Genomic DNA, 11,492 nt, shown 5'->3' on the forward strand with positions numbered 1-11,492 from the left:
TCTCTCTCTCTCTCTCTGTCTCTCTCTCTCTCTCTCTCTCTCTCTCTCTGTCTCGCTGTCTCTCTGTCTCTCTGTCTCTCTCTCTCTCTCTCTCTCTCTCTCTCTCTCTGTCTCTCTGTCTCTCTCTCTCTCTCTCTCTCTCTCTCTGTCTCTCTCTCTCTCTCTCTCTCTGTCTGTCTCTCTCTCTCTCTCTCTCTCTCTCACTCTCTGAAATATGATCCTCTTCCTCCCTCTACTGGTGGCACACTATACTTCCCTACTAGTTTGTAGCGGTAGGCCCAGCAGAATGAACACAAAACTCTGTAGCAGCTCAATTAACTCAGAATAGCATGGGGGGTCTGTGACACTGACCTCTCATTAAAACAGAGAGAGAGAAAAAGAGAGGGAGGAGAAGAGGTGAAAGAGACTGAACCCCTTGCTGTCACACAGTCCCAGACTACAGACTCCTTCCTCGCTCCTTCCTCGCCTTGCATCTCTGCACTGGTCCATTGGTGCTAGCTGGCTATTGTCAGGCTGTAACACAAATCCTGAGACTCTCTCTCTCGTTCAACTCAATCCACTGGGTCCCTATGGGATGGCTATGGCCCTGTCCCCCTATTTCCCCTGTCACCTTCACTGTAGCAGAGGCCATGAGAAAAGACTGGTGCCAGCATCTCCCTCTAAACCTGAGACCTAGCCTGTAATTAACCCAACAATGGATACAATGGACCTGGGTGTCCTGTTACCATGGAGAAGAGAAATGGTTTGTCGATGACCAGGCTGGAGAACAAAACCAGGCACTTTCAGTCCTAAATCATAAAGCGGTAAAGAAGTCAGAGTGGGACGGTTATAACAACAAGATCTCATAGTTTCCCTTCGAAATTCAACGTATTGCGGATCGACTTCTATTTTTGACAAAATAATTCTGCGTGGTTACAGGGTTAATTCCACATAGTTACAGGGTTAAAACAAGGGTTAAGTTTAGGTATTGATTCTGAGTGGTTAAGGTTAGGGCCATGGTTTGGCGAAGGCTTAAAACAAACAAAACGAACAAACAAAACAAACAAACAAAACAAAACGGGCTATTATAGTCAGGTATCAATAGTATTCACAGTATTACTGCGGCTTACTAGAGTATTGTGAATTAACGCAGTGGTTTAAGCAGCACGCTCTGGCTCCGAGCATCACGAATCCGCTCCCAGTGTTGGGCATTCGTTTTTCATTTATTGGGGGTAGGAAGGCATCCACGTTCTCAGGACCTTTTCAAATGTACCAAATGTTTCTAGTGATCTGGGTTACAAACCCAGACCTAAAATCCCCAAAAGTCCCCACAAGGATGGTAAAACAAGGAAAATTCTCCCTCAAGGGGTTACAATTAGGGTTAGGGTAAGGGGTTAGTGGTTAGGTTTAGCAGTTATGTTTAGGTTTTGGCTTTGGGTTACGGGTTATTGTAAGGGTTAGGTTTAAGGGTTAGGGTAAATAGGATTTTGAATGGAAGTTCATTTTAGGTTTGCACGAGGACAGAACATAATGTGTGCGTGTGTGTGTAATTGTGCATGCATGCGTGTTTATGCATGCCTGCGAGTGTATGTGTCTCAAAGTATAATGTCTTTACAGGCCGATTTTCAGTTTTGTGAAAGTAGAGCAATTATTTTAAAAAATCAAATGAAAGTTTCTTTTTCACTGGATACAACAGGTGTAAACAGTACAGTAAAATGCTTACTACATATGCCACGTTCAAAACATCTGGGAACTCAGATCTAGGAATTTTCCAACTTCCGACTTCAACTGGTAACTCGGTGGAAAATCGGTTTGAACAGTCATCCAAGTCGGAATTCCAAGTGGGGAACTCAGGCATCTTTCTAGAGCTCCGGCTTTCCGACCTGAAGATCACTGACGTCATGACACATTTTTTTCAGAGTTCCCAGTTGTCTTGTGCCACGTTCTCTGAATTCCCACTTCAGTGCGTTGAAAACAACTGGGAACTCTGAAAAAAACGAGCTCCGACTGAGTTCCCATTTGTTTTGAATGCGGCATTAAAAGCAGCAATACTACGCTGGGTGTTAAATACTGACCTAGTACGATGTTGAAATTGCATCAAAATGAGTAAGATGAGGGAGATAAAGTGTTTGAAATATTTAACTCAAATAAAAATATTAATTCATTGTATATATTTCCCTTACATATATATATATATATATATATATATATATATATATATATATCCCTTACATACTTCATTGAAGTATACTATCAATGAAAACGTTGAATACATATGACGACGGTGTGACACAATTGAATAAGATTCAACATGGCGGCCTCCATCAGGTTGCTCGCCCCGTTTGAGGTGTCGAAAATGGTGAAGTCTGTCAGTTTGTTCATTAATTGTATTTCTAAGAACAAAGGAAGATTGCAGTGGGCCTCAAAATAATCCACACAACAGAAGTTTTGTGCTTTGAACTTCGGAATAGAGCACCCGTCAAAGGAGTCGTCTCAGGGGTGATGACGGATGTTCAGGTTGAAAACCTGAAGAGAATTCCTGGTGTGGTTGGTGCCTGGCGTCTGACCCGCTGGGTGAATGAAGAAAAAGAAGAACGTCTGTTTTTTGATAAAGAGAAAATACGTACGCATGTGAAGCTTAGTTATGTTAGATACGCTATAAGTGTTTTCCTTCCCAAGCCACTGCAGTGTAAGAACTGTAAAGCATTTGGCCATGTTTCAGGTGTGTGTAGAAGAACAGAGTATACTGAAGAACGGTGTGGAGAAGGATGACTGTGTTGCTATTGTGGTGGGGATCATTATCCCGAGTTCCTGGAGTACCCTGTAACGGTGAAGGAGATTGAGGTGGCAAAAGTTAGAGCGACCAATCGAATCACCTCTGCGGAGGCCATTAAAATAATTGAGAAAACAAGTGATGCAAGTGAATATATGATAGTGGATGCACCACAGCCTGTAGTAAATGTTTTCTGCCAGTCAAAATATGTTTGTGTCACATTCTGACCAGTAAAGGGGTTATTTGTTATTGTAGTTTGGTCAGGATGTGGCAGGGGGTGTTTGTTTTATGTGGTTAGGGGTTTGTTGGGATATGTGTTTATGTAGAGGGGTGTTTGTTTAGAGTGTTCTGGGATTTTGGTTAATGTTCTATGTTAGTATATTTCTATGTTCTAGTCTAGTCTTTCTATTTCTATGTTTAGTTGATGGGGGTTGACCTTCAATTGGAAGCAGCTGCTCTTCATTGCTTCTAATTGAAGGTCTTATTTAAGAGGGGTGTTTTTGTCATGGCATTTGTGGGAAGTTGTTTTTGCACTGCTAGGGTTAGTCTGCAAAACTGTTTAGCTGTTGTTTGTGTTGTTATTTTTGTTAAGTGTTCAAGTTTATTCAAATAAAACGTTAAAATGAGCACTCAACCCGCTGCGCCTTGGTCTACTTCATACGATGGCCGTTACAGTTTGTTAAAAATGTGGATTTTGTGGCGTTCATTGCCACAGTTATAAACTGTACGGATCAAGTCTCAAAGGTCTAAGAAACTGGAAATGATTGTGTCTGCGGCAGAAAAGTTTTTGGGATTGAGGGATTTTACATCGGAAGACGTGCAAGGGGTGCTGGCTTAGGAAGACGGCCCGCCCTCCCAGGCTCCCAGTGAGCCTGTGTAGGGATGACATTAGTAAGTAAGTAAGTAACGTTTTTTTATTTAGTTTCTTTTGTTTTTGATAGTTGGGGGGAATCCTGTTTCCACCCCACACCGTAGATGGCGGGATTCACATTAAATTGTGCAATCAGCAATATACCATAAAATAAGAAAGTTGCTCGCCCGGAGAATAGTCAGTGACCTTCACAACTTTCAGCATGTCAATGTTTCAGCGATTGTGCCAGGGACAAAAGTACACATTTGTACACAACCCCTCTTTACGCTACTGCCACTCTCTCTTCATCATATATGCATAGCCACTTTAACCATATCTACATGTACATACTACCTCAATCAGCCTGACTAACCGGTGTCTGTATGTAGCCTCGCTACTTTTTATAGCCACGCTACTGTATATAAAAAATATATATTTTTGATACTGTCGCAAAGCTAACTAAAAATCAGCATTCCCAAGAGAGGATGGCTTTCACTTTAGCAGTAATAAATTCATGAACTTCTTTGAGGAAAAGATCATGATCATTAGAAAGCAAATTACGGACTCCTCTAAATCTGCATATTCCTCCAAAGCTCAGTTGTCCTGAGTCTGCACAACTTTGCCAGGACCTAGGATCAAGGGAGACACTCAAGTGTTTTAGTACTATATCTCTTGACACAATTATGAAAATAATCATGGCCTCTAAACCTTCAAGCTGCATACTGGACCCTATTCCAACTAAACTACTGAAAGAGCTGCTTCCTGTGCTTGGCCCTCCTATGTTAAACATAATAAACGGCTGTCTATCCACCGGATGTGTACCAAACTCACTAAAAGTGGCAGTAATAAAACCTCTCTTGAAAAAGCCAAACCTTGACCCAGAAAATATAAAAAACTATTGGCCTATATCAATTCTCCCATTCCTCCCCCCAAAAATTTAAAAAGCTGTTGCGCAGCAACTCACTGCCTTCCTGAAGACAAACAATGTATAGGACATGCTTCAGTCTGGTTTTAGACCCCATCATAGCACTGAGACTGCACTTGTGAAGGTGGTAAATGACCTTACAATGGCATCAGACCGAGGCTCTGCATCTGTCCTCGTGCTCCTAGACCTTAGTGCTGCTTTTGATACCATCGATCACCACATTCTTTTGGAGAGATTGGAAACCCATATTGGTCTACACAGACAAGTTCTGGCCTGGTTTAGATCTTATCTGTCGGAAAGATATCAGTTTGTCTCTGTGAATGGTTTGTCCTCTGACAAATCAACTGTAAATTTCGGTGTTCTTCAAGGTTCTATTTTAGGACCACTATTGTTTTCACTATATATTTTACCTCTTGGGGATGTCATTCGAAAACATAATGTTAACTTTCACTGCTATGCGGATGACACACAGCTGTACATTTCAAGGAAACATGGTGAAGCCCCAAAATTGCACTCGCTGGAAGCCTGTGTTTCAGACATAAGGAAGTGGATGGCTGCAAACTTTCTACTTTTAAACTCTGACAAAACGGAGATGCTTGTTCTAGGTCCCAAGAAACAAAGAGATCTTCTGTTGAATCTGACAATTAATCTTGATGGTTGTACAGTCGTCTCAAATAAAACTGTGAAGGACTTCGGCGTTACTCTGGACCCTGATCTCTCTTTTGACGAACATATCAAGACTGTTTAAAGGACAGCTTTTTTCCATTTACGTAACATTGCAAAAATCTGAAATTTTCTGTCCAAAATGATGCAGAAAAATGTATCCATGTTTTTGTTTCTTCTAGGTTAGACTACTGCAATGCTCTACTTTCCGGCTACCCAGATAAAGCACTAAATAAACTTCAGTTAGTGCTAAATACGGCTGCTAGAATCCTGACTAGAACCCAAAAATGTTATCATATTACTCCAGTGCTAGCCACCCTACACTGGCTTCCTGTTAAGGCAAGGGCTGATTTGAAGGTTTTACTGCTAACCTACAAAGCATTACATGGGCTTGCTCCTACCTATCTTTCCGATTTGGTCCTGCCATACATACCTACACGTACGCTACGGTCACAAGACGCAGGCCTCTTAATTGTCCCTAGAATTTCTAAGCAAACAGCTGGAGGCAGGGCTTTCTCCTATAGAGCTCCATTTTTATGGAATGGTCTGCCTATCCATGTGAGAGACGCAGACTCGGTCTCAACCTTTAAGTCTTTATTGAAGAATCATCTCTTCAGTAGGTCCTATGATTGAGTGTAGTCTGGCCCAGGAGTGTGAAGGTGAACGGAAAGGCACTGGAGCAACGAACCGCCCTTGCTGTCTCTGCCTGGCCGGTTCCCCTCTCTCCACTGGGATTCTCTGCCTCTAACCCTATTACAGGGGCTGAGTCACTGGCTTACTGGTGCTCTTCCATGCCATCCCTAGGAGGGGTGCGTCACTTGAGTGGGTTGAGTCACTGACGTGGTCTTCCTTTCTGGGTTGGCGCCTCCTCCCCTTGGGTTGTGCCGTGGCGGAGATCGTTGTGGTCTATACTCGGCCTTGTCTTCGGATGGTAAGTTGGTGGTTGTGGACATCCCTCTAGTGGTGTGGGGTCTGTGCTTTGGCAAAGTGGGTGGGGTTATATCCTGCCTGTTTGGCCCTGTCCGGGGGTATCACCAGATGGGGCCACAGTGTCTCCTGACCCCTCCTGTCTCAGCCTCCAATATTTCTGCTGCAGTAGTTTGTGTCGGGGGGCTAGGTTCAGTCTGTTATACCCTCCACTACACCACTGGATACGCTGACACACTAACGTATTTGTTTATTGTATTTATCTGTCGGGTGGTTACAATGGAAAATCTACAGTGTCTTCAGAAAGTATTCATACCACTTGACTTATTCCACATTTTGTTGTTACAGCTTGAATTCAAAATATATTATATTGCTTTTTTTTTTGCACCCATAATGACAAAGTGAAAACATGTTTTTAGAAACGTTTGCATATTTATTGAAAATGAAAAGCAGAAATGTCTCATTTACATAAGTATTCACACCACGGAGTCAATGCATGTTAGGATCATCTTTGGCAGTGATTACAGCTGATAGCCTTTCTGGGTAAGTCTCTAAGAGCTTTCCACACCTGGATTGTACAATCATTGCTAGACAGCCATTTTCAAGTCTTGCCATAGATTTTCAAGTTGATTTAAGTCAAAACTCTAACTAGGCTACTCAGGAACATTCACTGTCATCTTGGTAAGCAACTCCAGTGTATATTTGTCCTTGTGTTTTAGGTTATTGTCCTGCTGAAATGTGAATTTGTCTCCCAGTGTCTGTTGGAAAGCAGACTGAACCGGGTTTTCCTCTAGAATTTTGCCTAAAAAACCCCATAGTCCTTGCCGATGACAAGCACACCCATAACATGATGCAGCCACCATCACATAGAAATTTTGAGGAGTGGTACTCAGTGAAGTGTTGTGTTGTATTTGCCCCAAACATAAAACTTTGTATTCAGGACATAATCTTAATTTCTTTGCCACATTTTTTTCAATTTTACTTTAGTGCCTTGTTGCAAACAGGATGCATGTTTTGGAATATTTGTATTCTGTATAGGCTTCCTTCTTTTCACTCTGTCAATTAGGTTAGTATTGTGGAGTAATTACAATGTTGTTGTTCCATCCTCAGTTTTCTCCTATCACAACCATTTGATTTTTTGATTTTATTTGGATCTCTTTTAGTCCCCATTTGGACTAATCTTCCAAGAGTCCTTAAACATTAAAATACAATTTATAATACAAACACATTTTCACATATAACACACTATTACAAACATACATAATATACTAACATAATGACCCAATAAATACTCAATCTAAAAAATATTGATTCTTCATCTACTATAGTCACACAACATTCTATGTATTATATTTCAATCGTTTTAAAATAATGTTTACATTTATATATTGAAAGGTTTCTGGTTTGCTCAGTTAATTTATTCAATTTCTTTATTGCTCTAAATTGAAATGTTCTTTTGCCTATTTTCTTTTCTGTCTGGATAACGCATAGATGGTGAACGTAAATACTATTCCTAGTATTTACGGAATGTCAGTCTCTTACCAACTGAATACCATTGTGAATAGAACTTGGCTGTTTTAATGATGTATATTATGAAATAAAATAAGCATGTTTTTTTTCAATTATCTTGTCGATTGATGACCAACCAATAACATTGCGCATGACTGCAACAGAAGAACCATATCTCCACCTTAAAACAATCCTTGCTGCTTTGTTCTGTGCAATCTGCAGCCTCCTAACTTAACTTGATGATGCATTTCCCCAGACCACAGAACAGTAGTTCACCTGACTCTCAATTAATGCTTGTGTTATTTGCTGAAGAATTTTTCCTGGTAAATATTTAGCTATCCTTCTGATTATGCATGCTGTTTTAATATTTTTTTTTACATAGACGAGTTATTTGAGACGACCATAATAAGCAGTTGTCTAGCTGCACTCCCAATAGTTTGGTTTCTGCCACTTCTTCAATTAGTACACCTCCCATACTTAATTGTATCCCATAATGTTTTGGCCTTTTCCTAGTGGAACAGACCATAACTTTGGTTTTCTTGGTGTTTAAAACAAGTTTGTTTTGGCACTCCCTGATATTCTCCAAATCTCCTTGTAAAGCTTGCTGTACCTGTTGAACTGATTGTCTTGCTGCTTAAATTGTAGTATCATCTGCAAATATAGTAGCTTGAGTTTCAGCTAAGGCATAGGGAAGGTCGTTGGTATATATTAAATAAAGAAGTGGCCCAAGGCAGCTGCCCTGCGGTATTCCACAGTTTAACACATGATGGGAAGAAAATGAACCATTGATATAGGTGGACTGTTTCCTGTCAGTTAGAGATGACTGTACCCAATTCAATACTACCTCCTTAAAACCATAATGCATTAATTTTGCCATTATCCATAGCATTGAGCCACTGGTCAGTCATGTCAACCAATGCAGTGGTAGTGGAATGTTTTTTGCGATAAGCATGCTGATTGGCTGTAATCAGATCATTCTTTTCCATGTACTCCCATATTTGTCTGCTCACAATACCCTCCAATATCTTACTGAGTGTAGGGAGTAGACTAATTGGTCGACTATTGGCAGGAGTAATGGGTTCTTTGCAGTCTTTCGAAATTGGACACAGTTTCGCATGCTTCCATACATTTGCAAACATCCCCTTTTCCAGTGACCAATTAAATATGTATCTCAGTGGAACTGCAATCTGCGGAGCAGCACAGCGAAGCAAAAAATTGTCCATAAGATCATAACCTGTAGATTTACCATCAGATAATGACTTCAATAAGTTTAACACCACCTCCACTGACACCGTTTGCAGACTAAAAGAGCAGACCTTGTTGCTCATATGATCATCAATCCATTGGACAATAGCTTGTTTGGAAGAATGTATGTTTACATTGTTGCTCAGTAAATTAATTTTCTTTGTAAAAAAATCTGCAAAATGATTGGCAATATCAACTGGCTTTGTTATTATTATCCCGTCAAACTCCATACTAGATGGGCATGATGAGATAGATGTACCAAGTAAGCCCTTAACTGTGTTCAATACCTTTTTAGAATCATTTTTACAATCAATAAAAACATTGTAAAATAACTTTTTTTTCTTTCGATTAAATTTAACTGCATAATTACACAATGTTCTAGAATTCTGTTAATCAATTTCTAATTTTGACTTGGCTGCTAAGACTTTTGCCATATTTCTTTGAGAAAAAGCCTCCCCCAGTTCATCATCAATTCATGGAGATGGACGAGCACCAACTGTACTCTTTCTTACTGGGGCATGATGGTCTATTACCTCAGTGAGCAAATCAATAAAACATTCTGTAGCGTGATTTAAATCATCCTCAAGATAAATCAGCTCCCAGGGTACAGCAGCCAAATCATTTAGAAATAGCTCCTGATTAAATGTTTTAATTTCTCTTGACCACACTCCTAGGGGGTTTCTTTGGAACCTTGGTGTTCATGGTTATGGTCACAATATTATGGTCTGTCCAGCCCACTGGCATTGATCTGGCTTTTAAGCATTGCAATGGTATATTACAGAAAATCAGATCAATGCATGTGTCTGAACGATGGCCCAACTTAATTGATGATCTAGTAGTATCATTAACCATTTGTTTCAAACCACAGTTCTCAGCATATCTCATCAATTTTGTTCTATTCGAATTATTGTGATCCTACCAATTTATATTAAAATCACCCAAGATAAATACATCTCTGTTGCTATCTGTGGCCTGGTCAAACCCAGTGCATCAGTCATCCAGATAGGACACCTTAGAGCTAGGAGGTCTATACACTCATCCTACCAATATGGCTGCCTGGTGAGGCAGATGTACCTGAGCCCATAGAGCCTCTACCTGACATACATTAAGGTCATCCCTCCTCTTAAAAGCCATATGATTCTGAATATACAGCGCTACACCCCCACCATTCCTATTCCTGTCCCTTCTCAGTAGACTATATCCATGAATGTTAATTTGCCCATCATTTACAGATGCATCTAAATGCGTTTCGGTCAAAGCCATAATATGAATATTATTTATGTTGACCAAGTTAAAAACCTCATGTATTTTGTTAGGAAGGCTACATACATTAACCTGAGCTATATGCAACCTTTTCCTTGTCAAGTGGAGATCAATAGAACATGTATTCATTATAGTTGAAGTTGTCATGATACACTACAACATACAAACTCAAATTTGAACATGAAATTAAAATAGCCAGGGAGTTACTCTAGAGTCCCAATACAATTGCCCACTGATAAAAAGTTTATCCATCACCATGGAGACTCATTGATTCAGGCAATGCTTTTCCTTCATGATGGGATACAGTTTTTTCCTCCTTTCATTGATCTCGGTGGGGAAGTGTACATTCATTCCAAAATCAGTGGTTCTGAGTTCTCTGCCCATGTTCTTCATGCAATAATAGCCTGTGGCCTATTTCCAGAGGCCTTACCTATTCTATGGACTCTGGAGAAAGTGACATTATGCACAACATCAGTGGGCAGTTTTAGTTGAGTTGACATAAAATCTCGGACTGTGTCCTCACAGCCTTTGCTGTTGTCATTTTCCGGTATCCCTGAAAATATTAGATTGTCCCGCATTGATCGACACTGTACATCAAGCAAGGTTTCTTTAAGTTGTTTGTTCTCCCTTTGTACCACCTCCACCTTGCTATGAATAGAGTCTACAGTACCTTTCATCCCTTTGTACCACCTCCACCTTGCTATGAATAGAGTCTACAGTACCTTTCATCCCTTTGTACCACCTCCACCTTGCTATGAATAGAGTCTACAGTACCTTTCATCCCTTAGTACCACCTCCACCTTGCTATGAATAGAGTCTACAGTACCTTTCAGCTCCATGTTTTCTTTCCTTAGATCATCAATCTGACGTTGGCTGAATTCTAGACTGGCACATAATGCATTGATGTCCTCTCGTAATATATCCAAGATATCAAGTTTGGCAAGCCTTTCATTGATGGATTTTAACAAGTCAACATCCATATCAGTAAACCTCTCCCCACTCGCCACACGCGCCCTCTTACTAGGGGATGGTTTGGTTCCATCGTTGATGCCAATTGGCCAACCTGGTTTTGGTTTGTTTTGTTGATTAGGTTGGTTGTCCTTAGCAATGCTTGAGTCCCCCGAAACCAGCGACATGTTTCTTTGAGTTCGTAAGTATCTCTTGTCTATGAATCGTTCAAGCTCTTCAATGGATTCTGAATCATCCAGCGTGTTTACAGGCAGAGCTAAACACACAAACAAACTGTTCAGCCGCAACTGAAAGTTGACGGTCGAAGGTTAGTTGGCTAGATTAAGCGTTGAAAATTACCATTAAACTGTAACTGTTTTAAATTAACCATTGGCCTCATGGTAGAAGCG

Source organism: Salmo trutta, unplaced genomic scaffold, assembly GCF_901001165.1.
Source record: "Salmo trutta unplaced genomic scaffold, fSalTru1.1, whole genome shotgun sequence".
NCBI lineage: Eukaryota > Metazoa > Chordata > Actinopteri > Salmoniformes > Salmonidae > Salmo > Salmo trutta.